The sequence below is a fragment of the Ailuropoda melanoleuca genome, chromosome 11 (genome assembly GCF_002007445.2).
Source record: "Ailuropoda melanoleuca isolate Jingjing chromosome 11, ASM200744v2, whole genome shotgun sequence".
Lineage (NCBI taxonomy): Eukaryota > Metazoa > Chordata > Mammalia > Carnivora > Ursidae > Ailuropoda > Ailuropoda melanoleuca.
The window spans coordinates 6584565-6599622 of record NC_048228.1 but is presented as its reverse complement, the minus strand read 5'-3'; positions in this window follow the sequence as shown (position 1 = coordinate 6599622).

Below are 15058 nucleotides of genomic sequence, written 5' to 3'. Positions count from 1 at the left end.
CAGGGCTCCGGCTCCCGCTGCGCCTCCCGCTCCCGCGCGCCGGGTGTGTGCGCCCCAGGAGCGGCCGCGGGGCGCGGGGCGGCGGGGGCGTCTCCTGTGCCGGGCGCTCCCTCGGCCGCCTCCTCCTCCGCCCACGCCGTCGCCCCACCCGGAGGCAGCCGGGACCCGCAGGGCGGCACCGGAGCTTCGGTCCCTCCGGAGGCGTCTTTGGGAAACGCCGGGCAGCCTCCGTTGGGCGAGAGGCCTAGGTTGCAACACCCGGAGGGCCGCGGCCGTGCGGGGGAGGGGGGCTTACTAATAATAATTTTTAAAATCTCTTGGGACGTTGGGGGTTGTTTCAATAACCTTGGGAGCAAGGCCTTGCTTGCCTCATCTGAAATTCCCAGCAGTGTAAAGTTCCGTAATTCGAAGGCTCAGGAGAGGAGGATGTAGGCCAGCAAGATAATCCAGGGACTCTCCGCCCCGCCCCCGCCCCATGCGTTTCCCTTTCGGTACCCACAGGGACTGGTCGGGGTCTCTGAACTCCCAGACCCCCTGGCCCCGGGCTCCTCAGCTCAGAGCACACAGCAGGCGAGGCTCCATGAATGTTTGTTGAATGAATGAGCGAGCGATTGCCTGGTCGGTCCTCCACCACCAGGACTTCTTATAGAGTGTCTTGTGGCTCTCGGCTCCCCAAAGGAATTTTCCTCCGCAGCCCTAGAAACGGAACGTTTTAAAGAAATTAGTGTTGAGGCGCCTGGGTGGCTCGGTGGGTTAAGCCTCTGCCTTCAGCTCAGGTCATGATCCCTGGGCTCCCTGCCCAGTGGGGAGTCTGCTTCTTACTCTCCCTCTCCCCCACCCCTCTGCTCGTGTTCCCTCTCTCAAATAAATAAAATGTTTAATAAAAATAAATTTAAAAAAAGACATTAATGTTTTAAGAGCAAAATCTCCCTGTACTTCTCCACTTCTGTGTGTAGTGTCCACTGAAGGGGGTGGGGAATTAGCATTATTAGAGCTGTAACAGGTAAAGTGCTTTCCTGTTATTTCATCTTTACCATGACTCTATGGGGCAGGACTGCTGTTACACTCCTAAAGTGAGAGAGCCCTACCTGTGGGCTGCTGGATCAGAGCCTCTGGACTCTGATATGGTTTCCACTTTCTCACTTCCCTGCGCTGAAAATCGGTTTTGTTTTGTTTTGAATTAAAAACTTGCTAAGGCTGGGGCACCCGGGGGGCTCATTCAGTTGGGCATCTGCCTTCGGCTCAGGTCATGATCTTGGGGTCCTGGGATCGAGCCCCACGTTGGGCTCCTTGCTCAGTGGAGAGCCTGCTTCTGCCTCCCCCTCTGTTGCTCCCCCTGCTTACGCTTGCTTGCTCTCTCTCTGTCAAATAAATACATAAAATCTAAAAGAAAAAAAAATTACTGAGGCTCACTGGCTGCCATGGGACTGGCTGCCTCAGTGGACGTTCTGGTGGCTCGGTTAGTACTCCTGATGCCAGTTGTCTAGGAACCCAGGCTGCTCCAGTGGGCAGCCATTGTCAGCAACGCAGGGGCGGTTGGGATTTAGAGAGAGCCCAGGGCTCCCTTCAGCCACTTTGCAACGTGAGAACTGTTAGTTGTCCCAGAATGTAATAGCGCATGGGAGAACTGTGAAGAAAACATCCAGGATGGCAAGGGGATCTTTCCAAGTGACTGGTATACCTCGGAGTCGTCTAATTCCTAAAAAGTACAGCCACTTCTGTGCGTTGGATCTCTCCCTTGGAGGAGTAAGCGTGGTGGGGTGTGTTATGCAGGAAGTGTATGCCCCTCCCCGGGCGCTGTCCTCTCCTGGGGCTGGGGCTGTAGTCCGCCTCCTGAGTGGGACTCCTCCAGGCTTCACCTCTTATCCTGGAGGAGACCTTCTGGGGCAGACTGGGGCCGACTGCGTGTAATTCAAGTGGCGGCGTCTGTTCACTGAGGGCCAGAGACCCCACCTTTGATGTGAGGGCCCTGAAACAGATGGTTCCCAATTAGGAGTCCTCAGCGCTCCCACTCCACCCTCCTTCAGCATTAATCTTGAAATCACAGCTCTGAGCCAGTCGGGTAATTAGATCCTGCTGACCTAAATTTCCCAAAGGAATCTCTGGGGAGTGAGACTTCCTCTCCACCAGGACTCTGGGCAGGTAGGCAGGACCATGCTAGACAGCTGGTCATCCAGCAGGGACCCACTGCAGCATGGAGCATTGTTGAGCAACCGTGGAAACCAGATTGTGAGAAAGGGGCGTGTACTCACCCTATCAATGCTGATACTATTGTTTGCTACAAAGATACAAAACCTTTGAAATATTGTGATGTCAGCTGATAAACATCCAGGAATTTGAAGACTGACTCAAGTCTTAAACTAAGTATCTCTGCTCCACAGGGGTGAGTAGGGAGGGGGGGTTGGGTCAGGGCTCCTGGTGATGCCATCACCCCACTCCACCCCACCCCCACTCCCCACACATATTTCATCACTAGCATCGGCACACACAATTTGTTCCCTTCTGTAATCTGTTTCAGGAAAATGACGGGAAGAAATTAGTAGAGAGCCAATTAACATCAGCTGCTTTTTCTGATGATGGAAGATCTGTCCAGAGATGGCTTGGATACCTTTTGAGCCCCCCAAGCTCTTGTCTCCCGGGGCACCCATCTTCTCTGGGTCCCTTTTGCCGCCTGGAGTGAATGGACGGACAAGGGATTTGGAATTAGACAAACCCCAGCCCTGTCATTCACTGCCTGTAGGACTTTGAGCAAGTGACTTAACCTTTCTGAGACTCAGTTTCTCCATCTGCAGGACAGCTCTATGTGTCCCCCAGGATTTGCTGGGGAGGGGAGGGGCAATCATCCAACAAATACTGAGTACAACAGGTGCGGGGCAATGTGTTAGAATGAAATCAGAGGTTTTTGAGGAATTTCAAATAATAAATGCATTTTAGGTATTACTATTATTGGCAATTAAAAAAAAAGAACTTTCCTGGTAAAAGCATGAGATCCATAACATGCAAGTGTGGCAAGATCCACCAGAACTGGGAGAACACTGAAGCATATTAATAAAATTAATTAGGGGCCCATTCTGCACCCCTAACATAAGATATACTTATCTCATGAAGTGAAATTGAAATAGAGGGGACCTTATCTTACAGAATTTTATCTTACAGCCTTCGTGAATTAGTACACTGGTTCATTTCATAGACTCTTGGCCTTAAAAGACGGTGGGTAGCACCCAAGGTCATGTATTGTTAGACAGCGACACCTGCTGGCAGCGTGTGATATTGCAGTGTAGCTCTATCAGACATTATTAATCATCAGAATAAAGGGAAAGATGCAGAGCTGAGGTTCCGTAGCTTTAAATGAGACGCTAGGTGATAACCAAGATTGAAGAGACTTCCTGTGACCTCGAGAAGAGATGATCTTGGGCTTGTGACACTAATCATTGCAAAGTTCTTCAAAAACACCTTCAAAAAGAGAAGTATAAGTGAGCCCGCTGTGGTCTTGGCCTGTCTGAACTTTTTTTTTTTTTATTTTAAAGATTTTATTTTTTATTTATTTGAAGAGATAGAGACAACCAGCGAGAGAGGGAACACAAGCATGGGGAGTGGGAGAGGAAGAAGCAGGCTCATAGCGGAGGAGCCTGATGTGGGGCTTGATCCCAGAACGCCAGGATCACACCCTGAGCCGAAGGCAGACACTTAACGACTGCACCACCCAGGCGCCCCAGCCTGTCTGAACTCTTTACCAGAGTCTATCAGCGTATTTTTTTCCTGTGGGACAACATCCTCAATATTAAAGAATTATAAAACTCCACAAGAGAAGTGAAGCGCCCCTCCAAGTGTTTATTCATTTGGTCCTTCAGTATTTTTTGGATTGAAACAGTGAGGGACTGAATGAACAAACGCTGCACAGCACAGCGCTTTTCTGCATGCTGGAGGGAGAAGAGTAAACAAAACAGACCAGGTTCCCGACCTCAGAGAATTTCAAGGTAAATGGGAGAGACAGACAATAAACAGTAAGTGAGATCATTTCAGATAGTAACAAGTGATAATCAATAATCACTTTTGGTAAATTTGCTCCGTGGTCTGTTTTTCTTTAGACCGAGATCTGTATTCAGTGACCTCAGTTCGTACTTTCAGACTCTACCTAAAGATTCTAGAAAGGTCATCCGTCTGTTCCCAGATGACAGAGCAGAGGCCTCCAGTAGTCAAGGAGTCGTTTTTTCTTCCTGTCCCCCACAGCAGGGCTTGCTGTGTTTGGTAGACACCTTGGGAATGAGTCCAAACCCCCTGGTCCAGGCTGTCTGTTCCATCCTCATGTCAGGGTGCCCCAGTCCCCAGCCAGGGGCTCAGCCGCCTCACTCCCTCAGCAAGCACTTATGGGGAAGGAGCTGTGTGCTGCTCTGTGCCAGGAGCTTGTGAAGTTAGCCTTGATCCCACGGGGACCAGTATGAAGACCAGTTTCCATTCTGCGGCACTCCTAGAAAAGCATCTCCAAGAGCTTGGAACATTGGTCCTGCCACCCTTCTGCACAGAGCCCGGCACGTTCTGGCTGGGATTGGTGATGCCTGCTCTGGCTGGGCTGTTTCCTCATCAGGGAAGTCCCGAATCTTTCTCTCCAGGGGACATCAGGTTGGAAGAAGGAAAAATTAATGTATCCAAACCCATACGATGGCCATATGTATACTATATATAAATGTATATATATTTTTGTATCTATTTATAAAAGTAAACATTTATTGAATGCTTACACTATGCCAGGAACTGTGCCTTGTGCTCTATACCTCCTAGGGATCATTTCCTATGACCCTCCTATGAAGTATGCGCTATGATTGCCTGCGTTTTACAAAGGGGGAAGCCTGGAAGCAAAGAGCTTAAGCAGATCACCCAGAGTTGCCTGGCCAGTAAGTGGCAGAGCCAGGACATGAACCCGGAGTGACTTCCAAAGCCCCAGGTGTATGTTGGCCCAGGTCAGATCGATGTCTGTGAATCCAGGGCGCCACGAGCACCACGTGGTGGAGAGAAGGGTAAGTGCTGCCCTGTCAGCCTGCGGAAGGGTCAGGTACAGAACAACAGCCAAGTGAGTGGACAGCATCTCCAGGGGTGGCTCTGCAGCCAGGTGGAGGGTCGGCAGGGTGATCGAGAGAAGAGTGAAGGCCCAGATGGCCAGCAGTGGGCCCAGCTCCACGGTCCATTTTACCCCCTAAGTGACCCCCCAGACCATCTGTTCCTTGTCCCCTCTTCAACACACCCACCCTATGCCGTGTGCACTGGGTTGAAGGGCCTGTCCCCCAAATCCTTGCTCACCCACATATTGTGAACATGACCTTACTTGGAAAGAGGTCCGGAATGTTGTCCAGTGAAGATGAGGTCATCCTGGATGAGGGCGGGTCCTAATCAATGGCAAGTGTCCTGACAAGAACGTGATGTGATGTCCAGGATCGGAGGGATCCGTCTACAAGCCAAGGATCGCCGACAGCCACGACAAGCAGCAGAGGCCAAGGATTCTCTCCTAGAGCTTTCCGAGGGAGCATGGCCCAGCTGACACCCCGATCTTGAACTTCCAGCCTCCAGAACTGTGAAAGAATGCATTCCTGTTGTTTTAAGCTGCTCGGTTTGTGGGATTTTGTTGAAGCTGCCCTCGGGAACTGACACACATGCCCTCATTACCTGTCCGCATCCTCTGTCCCCTGGATGGCTGCCACAGTCTCCTCACCCACCTTCCCGCTGGCACCCACGGCTCCTCCAATCCATTTCCCACTCAGCAGTGAAAGTGGTCTTTGCAAGATGCCTATGGCACATGGACCCCACTCACACTCTTCAAACAGCGTCCAGGATTCTTGCTGCGCCCCCAGGCTCTAGGTGGTCTGGCTTCTGCGGCCCCACCAGCCAGCCCTGCCTGGCACTCTGTCCCACCTCTCCTGGCTCCACTGCTTTCCTCGGAGTCCCATGCTCTCTCCTGCTGAGAAGCATTGCCCTGCAGCCTCTGCGCCTGGAGTTCTGTCCATTTCCTGGCTCCTCCTTCTGCTCCCAGCTCCCATCCTACCCGACCTGGTCATTGCCTCCTACTGCACACTCCCCCATGCGTGCACCCCCCCAACCCTGCACTTGTCACGGGGAGAATTTTACACTTACTCATCTCCGACCAAGGGCATACAGTGGGCCCTTGTAACAGTCAGCCATCGCTGCATAACAAACCAGCCCAGAACTCAGTGGCCTCCAACCGCGATCATTTATGCTCGCTCACATTTCTTGGGCGGGTCCTGCTGGACCTGACTGGGTGATGCTGCTTCGGACTCTAGGGCTGCCTGGCTTGGCTCTTCGATCTGCTCTGTCTGTTCATCCTGGGGCTCAGGCTGCAGGGGCCCTGGAAACCCCCGGGGAAGCACCTCTCCTGGCAATGGCAGAGATGCCAAGAAGGAACACATTGCAATCTCTGCTTGAGTCGTGTCTGCTCACCCCCATGGGTCAAAACTAGTCACCTGGCTGAGCCCGGTCGCGGGGTGTGGAAGCAGCTTCTGCAGTGAGTGGAGTGGGGGACAGTAAATGTTTACAAAACAGTAACCTAAACTCCTATAGTCCTCAATCGCTATTCGTTGACTAAATGCAATTGTTTGAGCAAGATTAGTCATACAGAAAGAAAGGGATGTCACTAGAAAGAAAGGGACAAGGGACAGAGAATTCCAGAATTCTTGGGAGGGTCCTGGATGCTCTGCTCCGTTGCCGTGTCCTGGCTCTGGTGCTGACTTTCAGGAAAATGTCTCCCAGAGATCCCACAACCATCAGCATTATGCTCCTGTGGGAGAACACAGGGCGCCCACCACCTTCCCCGCAGGGAGAGAAACTCTGGTCCTGCCAGGCACTGAGAGACGCACTGGGAGAGGAACCTGTCCTCACTTCCCTCCCATGGCCCATCCCTCAGTAACCCGGCCCTTCGTGCCTCCAGCCTGTGGCCGCTGTCCCCCACCCCACCTGCACCCAGCAGTGTGACCTGCTCACCTTCCCTCGCCTTGTGGTGAGAGAGCCCCGTGTTCCCCACCTCAGAGACCCCCTCCCCAGAAGCGACCTCATGTGGCGGGAGGTAGACAGGTCAACGCTTTCCTTTGTCACCTGGAAAATTAGCTGGGAGCTTTTGGCTTGCAGCATCCCCCAAGGTCAGCACGGCGGGAAGGGAAGATCCTTGAACACCATGATGGCTCGGTGGGGAAACTGAGGCGTACAGACATAAATGACTAGCTCAAAGTCCCAAAACTAGCTGGTGCAAAAGCCAGAGGTTAACCCCAGAGCTTTAGATTTAAATTCCAAAACTGGAAGAGAAAAGATTTGTTAAGTCTCTCTTTGTACCAGTCGGAAGTCACCTTGGGGAGCACTCTTCCATCCTCCAGAGTGAGCCCCAAGCTTAGCCCCAGTCCCCTGTATAGGGGACTATTATTATCATTATTATTATTATTATTATTTGTTGTTGTTGTTGTTGTTGTACAGGTAAGTCAGAAAGGCAGGGTGGCCAAGTAGACTGAGGCCCCCGACCACCAGGGTTGAATCCTAGCCCAACCACGACTTGAGGAGAATCACCTGATCCCTGGGCTTTAGGGTCCTCATCTGTGGAAGGGGGATAATGAGGGAGATCACGTGAGTGTTCCAGCAGAGCCTCCCCCACCCCCGCCTTTGTCTCTTCCGTCTCCAGACCCAGGCATCCCTGTGACACTAACCCAACCTGCTCTGCAGGTGCGCTGGCAGGCTCCCAGCCCGTAAGCTAGCCGGACCCTGCACGCTCCTCTGACCTCCTGCGTGGGGCTTGGGAAATCGCGGGATGCTGGCTGGTGTGCGTGTGGACAGCCCAGAGGTGCAGATGGTCACTGCCCGTAGGGGCAAACCTTGGCCTAATGGGACATGGGGGCCAAAGGAGAAGTCCTTGTTTCTAAAATGCAATTCTAGGGGTACTTTAAAGAAGGGGACTTCTGAGGACCCATGGCTGACCACACACTCATACTTCTCTGTCTCCCCCGCAGAATGGGGTTTTTCAAGCACGAGTGCATGAGGACGAAGCGGATGGGCACCAAGACAACCGATGGGGGACGGCCACAGCATTTCAGAGTGGGCAAGCGGTGGTGGGCGGGCGGAGCAGAGCCAGTGCCTGCGGGGGCGGGGGGGGGCAGAGGGAGCACCTAGAAGCCACCGGCCACACCCTGCGGGGCTGGGGCTGGGGGCTCAGGGGCTCAGGAGCTGCGATCAGGTCCCTCTCTCTGCAAGCGGCAGGAGGCTGAAGAGAAGGGGGATCCCTGGTTGAAAGTGCACGTGAAGGACCTGGATTCACAAATCCCTCCTGACCGGCAGCAGCCAGGCTGTTTCCCCACCCACCCCGGGGAAGCCGGTAACCAACCGCAGGTGTCCTGCGCTCGTTCACCAGGGAGAGTGCAGGGGTGTGGGCGAGGGGCATGCCTCCGGAAACCTACCAACTGAAGCCTAAGTCTGCCCTTTGAACAGACACCTCAACCCCTCCCCCTTCCCCACTTCCCAGGGCTGCCTTTCCCCCACCAACAAAAGACCCCCCCCCCCCGGGAACTGTCTTGGGAAACGGACCTGTCCAAGAGATTTGGAGGGAAGGGGTGCCTGGGTGGGTCAGTCGGTTAAGTTTCTGCCTTGGACTCAGGTCATGATCTCAGGGTCCTGGATGGATCCCTGCATCAGACTCCCCGCCCTGCTTCTCTCTCTCTCCCTTTGCCCCTCCCCCTGCTCATGCTCTCTCGCGCTCTCTCTCTCTCTCCTCTCAAATAAATAAATAAAATCTTTTAAAAGAGAGAGAGAGATTTGGAGGGAAGAATTATTAATTGGAAATGAAAAGACAAGGTAATACTTAACTACAGAAAATACACACACATACACACACATGCAAATACCGGAAAGGAAATATAACCACAGTACACTACAGGGCTCAGCTGTAACAACATTCAGAGAACCATAATACTGGAGGCAATGACTACCTGGCTTACTCCGACACTGTGATTTAACTCTGTTCTGAAGTTGGGAGGAGAATGCGGGTTCTCATCAAAACGAGGTTATAATAATATTAATGGCCAGCACTTACTGAGAGCCTGCATGCCAAGCCCCAAGTGCACGTGCTGGGCTCACGTGGGCCCGGAGGAGGGGGGAGGACTACTGCCCACACTCCAGATAAGGAAACTGAGCACGGCTGAGGCAAAGAACTTGGTTGGGGGTTGAATGTTGTAAGTGACGGAGTCTGGTTTTGGACCCCGGTGATCTGGCTCAAAAGTCTGCATCTTAACCATTATTCTGTGTAGTTTCTTAGACTTGAGATATTTAGCTAAGGTCAAAAATGAAAAAAAAAATGAAACAGGAGTATAGGCAGGGTATTGAGAAATATGGCAATAAATATTCAAAATAATGGCTAAAAGAGTTGCAAGTAGTCACCTCTTGGGTGTTACCACTGGGCGTGGGGGGTGGGGCAGGAAATTGCTGGGGTGTTTGGTTTTACTTGTAGCCTTCTGGTATTTTAAAAACTATTTGCATGTATTATTTTGATTCAAATACAAATCAAATCAAGAAAAGGAGCTTCAAACGGCACAAAAGGGATCTCCAGTCTCCCCCACCTTCCCCCAGAGACAAGCCCAGACCTGGCCAGCTTCCTGTGTGTCCTCCAGACCTGCCTTCTGCTAACATGGGGCCGGCACGCCACATGCACCCAGGTCCCCCTCCTGCATCTCTCTCCTTGTCTGTCTTGGAGATGGCTCCCATCCGGGCACCAGGGTCTCTCCAGCGTCCCACTGTATTGTCCTGGCTGCACAGCTACCCAGGTCTGCCAGCCGCAGGGGGCCCTGGTGCCTGAGGACCTGTATGGAGTCAGCCACCAAGTCGGGAGCAGAGCCATCAAGCCTGGTGGCCTTTCGTCCCAGGCAGAGTTCAGACCCGGGGAGAGTGCTGTTCAGCCACTGGCCACTGTTGGCACAAGCCCACAATGGGATCTAAGTCAGTAAACCAGGTGTCCCTGAGCATCAGAGCTTCCCTGCCCCCTTCTTGTTTCATGGGTCATCTGGCTGCCCTTGTCCTGGGATTTCTGTGTGCTACGGATGCCCAGCGCCTCTCTGGATGAGTGGTGCTCTGGGATATTGGGTCTGCCAAATGCCAGTCTGGTCCTCCCAGCTGCCCCCAGGACTCCCCTCAGGAGCGAGGGAGTCCCCTCCCTGTCCTCTGCCCTGTCATTGCTCCATCCCCCCCGGAGAGAGCGAGGGAGCCGCATCTGCTCAGGATCCAGGAAGTCTGGGTAAGGTCCCCAGGGTGCCCACTCAGAACCCAGAAGGAGGAGGACCGGGGTGGAGTGAGCTGAATTTCCTTTCTATTTAAAGAAAAAAACCCAAGTCAATATTTTTAGGTGCCAGCTAAGAAATAGCTTCCTTTGCACAGGGTCTTCCTCTGTGGCGTGGCCTGGCGGTAGCTGACCCAGCCTGCAGAGTTTGGGGGGGGGGAGAGGGAGGGAGCAGGCGGGGGTGGGGGTTTCCGTCTTCCTGAGCGGTTCAGGACAGATGCTGACATCTGGTTTTAAGTGAGGGCTCTGTTTTTCCCTCACTCCACCAGTGGGTTTGCCTGGAGCTCCAGAAGAAACCTTCAGGAAATTGGTGGCAATTTCGAACCCAGGCTCCTTCTAGCCTCTGGATTTCCTTCAGATACCAGACCACCCAGGCGGCTGGCACTTAGTGAGAGTGGGCTGAGCCCTGTCTGGAAGCCACATCTGGGAGACACTCCGCAGCGGATGCCTGAATCCAGGGCCATCTGTAGGATTGTCAACCTGTGTTTTCCGCGCCCAGCGGGGCGGGCTGCAAGAAGGTGGTTGTGTGTATTTGGGGGGGGGGGGGGGGGGGGGTGGTGAGGTCAGCTCTGTCTCCCAGGGCAGCTGGGAAGGACACAGGGATAGCAAAGACCCAGACAGAAGCTCTGTGCCCGCCCCCCCAGAAGGTTCTGGGCAACAGATAGGGGGGTAGAGCCTCAGTTGTGCTGAGGGAAGGCACATGGGCAAAGCGAGGGCAGGGGAGAGGCTGAGCGGCCTGTCCGGGCTGGGCTGCCAGATGGACAACTTTGCTGCTGAACTGGGTCCACGGCTACCACTGTGGCCATTATGGGGACACTGAGAAGACTGTGTCCTCCAAGGGCCCAACACATGCTTGTGGGTAGTGTGAAATCCAAACAGCTGATTGGTGGCCACCGGGCCACCTGTCCCTGGAGCCCTGCAGTCCCCCGCCCCACCCACAGCACCCGAGAACATTCTGTTCAGGGGGTTCGAGTCTCCTGAATGCAGGGCCACGTCCCAGTCGCCCCCGTAGGAGACAAATCCCTGCACGAGGGAGATCTGCAAGCATTAGAGGAACAGGCTTGATGTGTGGGCACGGGGCCCCCGCTTTCCTGTGGCTGTGCCTCTGGCCCCCCAGACATACTATGGGTCTTTTGTGGTGAGGGCCCCATGGGGGGAAAGCCGGCTCTGCACCTCCTTTCCAGAAAGCAGGGCTTGTCGTCCTGGTTAACAGAGGAGGACACCGGGCTCACGGTGGTCCAGTCAGCCCCATGGCTCCATAGCCGAACAGCAGGGTCCGGATTTGAACCCAAATCTTTCTGACTCCAGGGGCCAATCCTTCACCTCCCAACGTGCTGTCTCCTCCCAGGCATCTTGGAAAGGCCAAGGACAGTGGGAATCCCGTGTCCTCGCTCCCAACATCCTACTGAGGGGCCAGAGATGAGCGCGGGCGGCGTGGAGCCTCTCCGGCTGCCGGGCGCAGCCTCAGGTCTGAAAGGAAACCGTTGTTGGCAGCAGCCCCTCTGAGAGCGGGAGCCGGCAGTGTGGACAGAGCCGCAAACACTGGCCTCTACCGCTGATACAAACGCACGGCCGCACGGCCTGACGACCTGCTACCGATCCAGTCACTGAGAGTCAACAAGCACCTACTGGGCGTCAGCTGTGTACCAGGCATGGGGGGCCATAGCGATGAGGAGTTGGCCCTTGCTGGGCTGATGGGGAGGGAGCCAAGTGACAGATGACAGCTTGGTGTGGAAAGGGAGGCCCGGCCTCCTCCTTCCCAGCCGAGTCCCGACACCCATCGCCATTTGTGGAATGAATGACTCCGGGGATGAGCTGGTTTGGCAGCTGGGCCGACCCCCTTCTCTCTGAGCCCTCACACCATGGCCAGACCTGGCGGGACCCCTCCCGAGTGAGAAGCTCCCTGATGAGCCCCACTGCCCCGGAAGTGATGCTCAAACTTTCCCCCCAAACCACCCCCACCCACCTCCAGTGGGAATATTTTTGAAGTCTTGTGTTTTATATTGGAAACGGATGGAATTTTGCTTTTTGCCCAGGGTTGGTTGTTTTAGCATAAAAATAATATTTTTGTTCAACTCTTGCAGCAGGTTTGTTGTTTCCCCCTAGGACACAGTGCTTCATTGGTCCTGTGTCTTCAAGTCTTCCCAACTGTGGTGGTGACCCAGTTGGAGAAGCTGGGACCAATCTGGGAAAATGTCCGTGCTCCTTGGCTGGCTTCAAGGCCTGAGGTCTGGCCTCTGTCACCTCTGCTGTCCGCATGCACCACTGGGACGGTCCTCTCCCGCAGCACAGGACCACATGCGGCCCCTCACCCAATTCAGGCTGCTTTAGGCCCCTGCCTGGTTCCCCGGATGGCCCCCTACCTCCTCTCCAGGCCCATGTCTACTCATCCTTCAAGTCTCAACTCAGCACCCCCTCCTGCAGGAAGCCCTCTCAACCCCCAGGTAGGGCTCAGTGCGCTGCCTGTATCTTCCATAATGCCCTCTAGTATTGGGCTTGTTTACAATGATGTTCCTATCTGTCCACACTGTATTATCCAGGACTCTTTCATTGCAAATGACGAAAATCTAATCTGAGTAGTTTAAGCTGGAAAAAAGATGAGATCTGATGGCTCGCAAAACTGGGGAAGGCATGGGAGGAACAAGCCTCAGGGCAACAGGGATGTTAGGACCCTTCTGTGCCTCTTGTCTAACTGGCTTCTTTCTCTGGGCCAGCAGCCCTGGCTGCCTGTTCCCCAGGCAGACAGACAAACAGCTCCTAGTCACAGGAGAAAACACTGTTTCTACCGGCTCCAGGTAGAAAAATTCCAGGGACGGTGTCTCGGCCCAGGGGCCAGGCTTTGGGTGCACGCACATTCGGGTAATCTTAGCAGGGCTGTGAAAGAAGGTCTGGGCCCATTGTGCAAACCTCGGGGGCTGGGGCAGGCCTGGGCTATGGGTCGGGGAGGAGGACTGTTCCCACCCCCCAGGCCTGAAAGGGAGGGACACACAGGGAGCCCTTGCTGCACCAGCACCAGGACCTTCCTTCAAGGACGCGGCCACCCTTTGCAGCTGGGGTGATAAATGACCCACCCTGCTCCTGTCCTATGAATGGACCCGGCTGGAGCCGGAGCTGCGGCCTGTGCAGACCAACCTCTCAGGGCCTGGATTGGGTGGGAGGAGGCCAGCAAGCTGATGGAGGTGGGAGCAAACAGGTGGAGGGTGGGGGAGCAAAAGGCACCCTGCTGCACCAGCCTCCCCTCGGGGCCTCCCCGGGGCTGCCAAGGGGGCCTGCTGGGCCCCGCCTCAGACATGTGCCCTCCTTCTGGAGCAGGAAGGAAGGGGCGCTGGGAAGGTCGACACCACAGTCCCACAGCCCCTCGGCACACACTGGGCCGCTGGGGTCAGGGCCTGTGGGTGGCCCGCCTCCCTTCGGGCTTTAGCACAGATAAACACACCCTGGGCAAGGCTACAGCAAAGCCTGGCAGCGGGGGCAGAGCTGAGCGCGGACATGTCCGGCTGCCTCGTGGGAGGCCTTTCCCCAGGGTGTGGGGCAGGCCCCGGTGTCCTGAAGATTGGGCCCTGAGAAGGGGCCTGGGGTCGCTCTGCTGGGCTGGGCCGAGCCCCCTGAGGTACCTGCCTCCTGGAGGGGAGCTGCTGAGTGAATTCTGGAATGGGAGCAGGAGGACAGGGTGGCCTGGAGCCCGCTGAGAGAGGAGGGAGGGCAACAAAGGAGTCCCTTGTCGGGACGAAGGAAGCCTGTTTCTGGAAGAGTCACCTGAGCGCTGGTTCTCGGGAAGCTTTCCACCGAGCGGCCCTTGGCCATGGCCCTCAGAGGGGAGGCCGCAGCCCCAGCCCAGCCCACGGCTGCCTCCGTGTCCCCTGAGGTCCAGCCCAGGGAGCTCCCTGCCTCAGGGGACCAGCCATCTGAGCTGGGAATGTCACCTGGTTCGAGAGACAGCAGCTGCACCTCCTGGGTCCTGGCCCCCTCGCCGCGTCTCGGGGTTTGTGAAAATCCACCCTGGCAGCGCACGGGGTCCCAACGTCTGCAAGGATCAAGCTGCGACCGAGAAGGGAGAGGCAGCGGGGGCGCGTGTTGGAGGCACTGAGGGTAATTTTAGCAGTTGAGTGGGGAGAGCCATGTCTGTGTGGGAGACCGGAGGCCACTCCCGGGTGTCGGCCCGTAACTCTGCTCTCGGCGCCGGTGGGCATCAGGGCAGGCCACCCGCAGGACTGGGCCTCTAGACACGGCCCTCAGTTTGGGTTTCTCGGGGGATGACAGCTTCTGAAATAACTTTATAATTAGAAAACCTTTCAGGGAGCTGTTTCGTTCTCTGGAACATGGAAAAATTGCTGAAATTATTATTTCTATTAACCAGACTGCCCTGATTTCTAAGGACCGACAGGCACCGAGTAAGACGTGGAAAGCTTTCCAGCATGTGACAGATCCGTGTGGGTCTGGGGCCAGCACGTTCTCCACACCCCCCCACCCCCATCCAGCCGGCTATTCAGAGAGGGGCCCGACTCAAAGCCCCATGAGGAGAGATGGGGCAGGAATCTGACTGGGAGAGGGAGCGCGGGCTTTGCCTTGAAGTGACATCCACGCAGGACTTGACAAAGACTGAGAATGTCTCAACTCACCACATCCAAGAGAGGGTGCAGGGGGGAGGCTGACGATGGCGTCAGGAGAGTGAGAGCGTTCTCCAGGCACCTCCGGGTGGGGCCACCACGATGACCCACGCTGGACACACTGAAGTCATCCCCGGGCCCC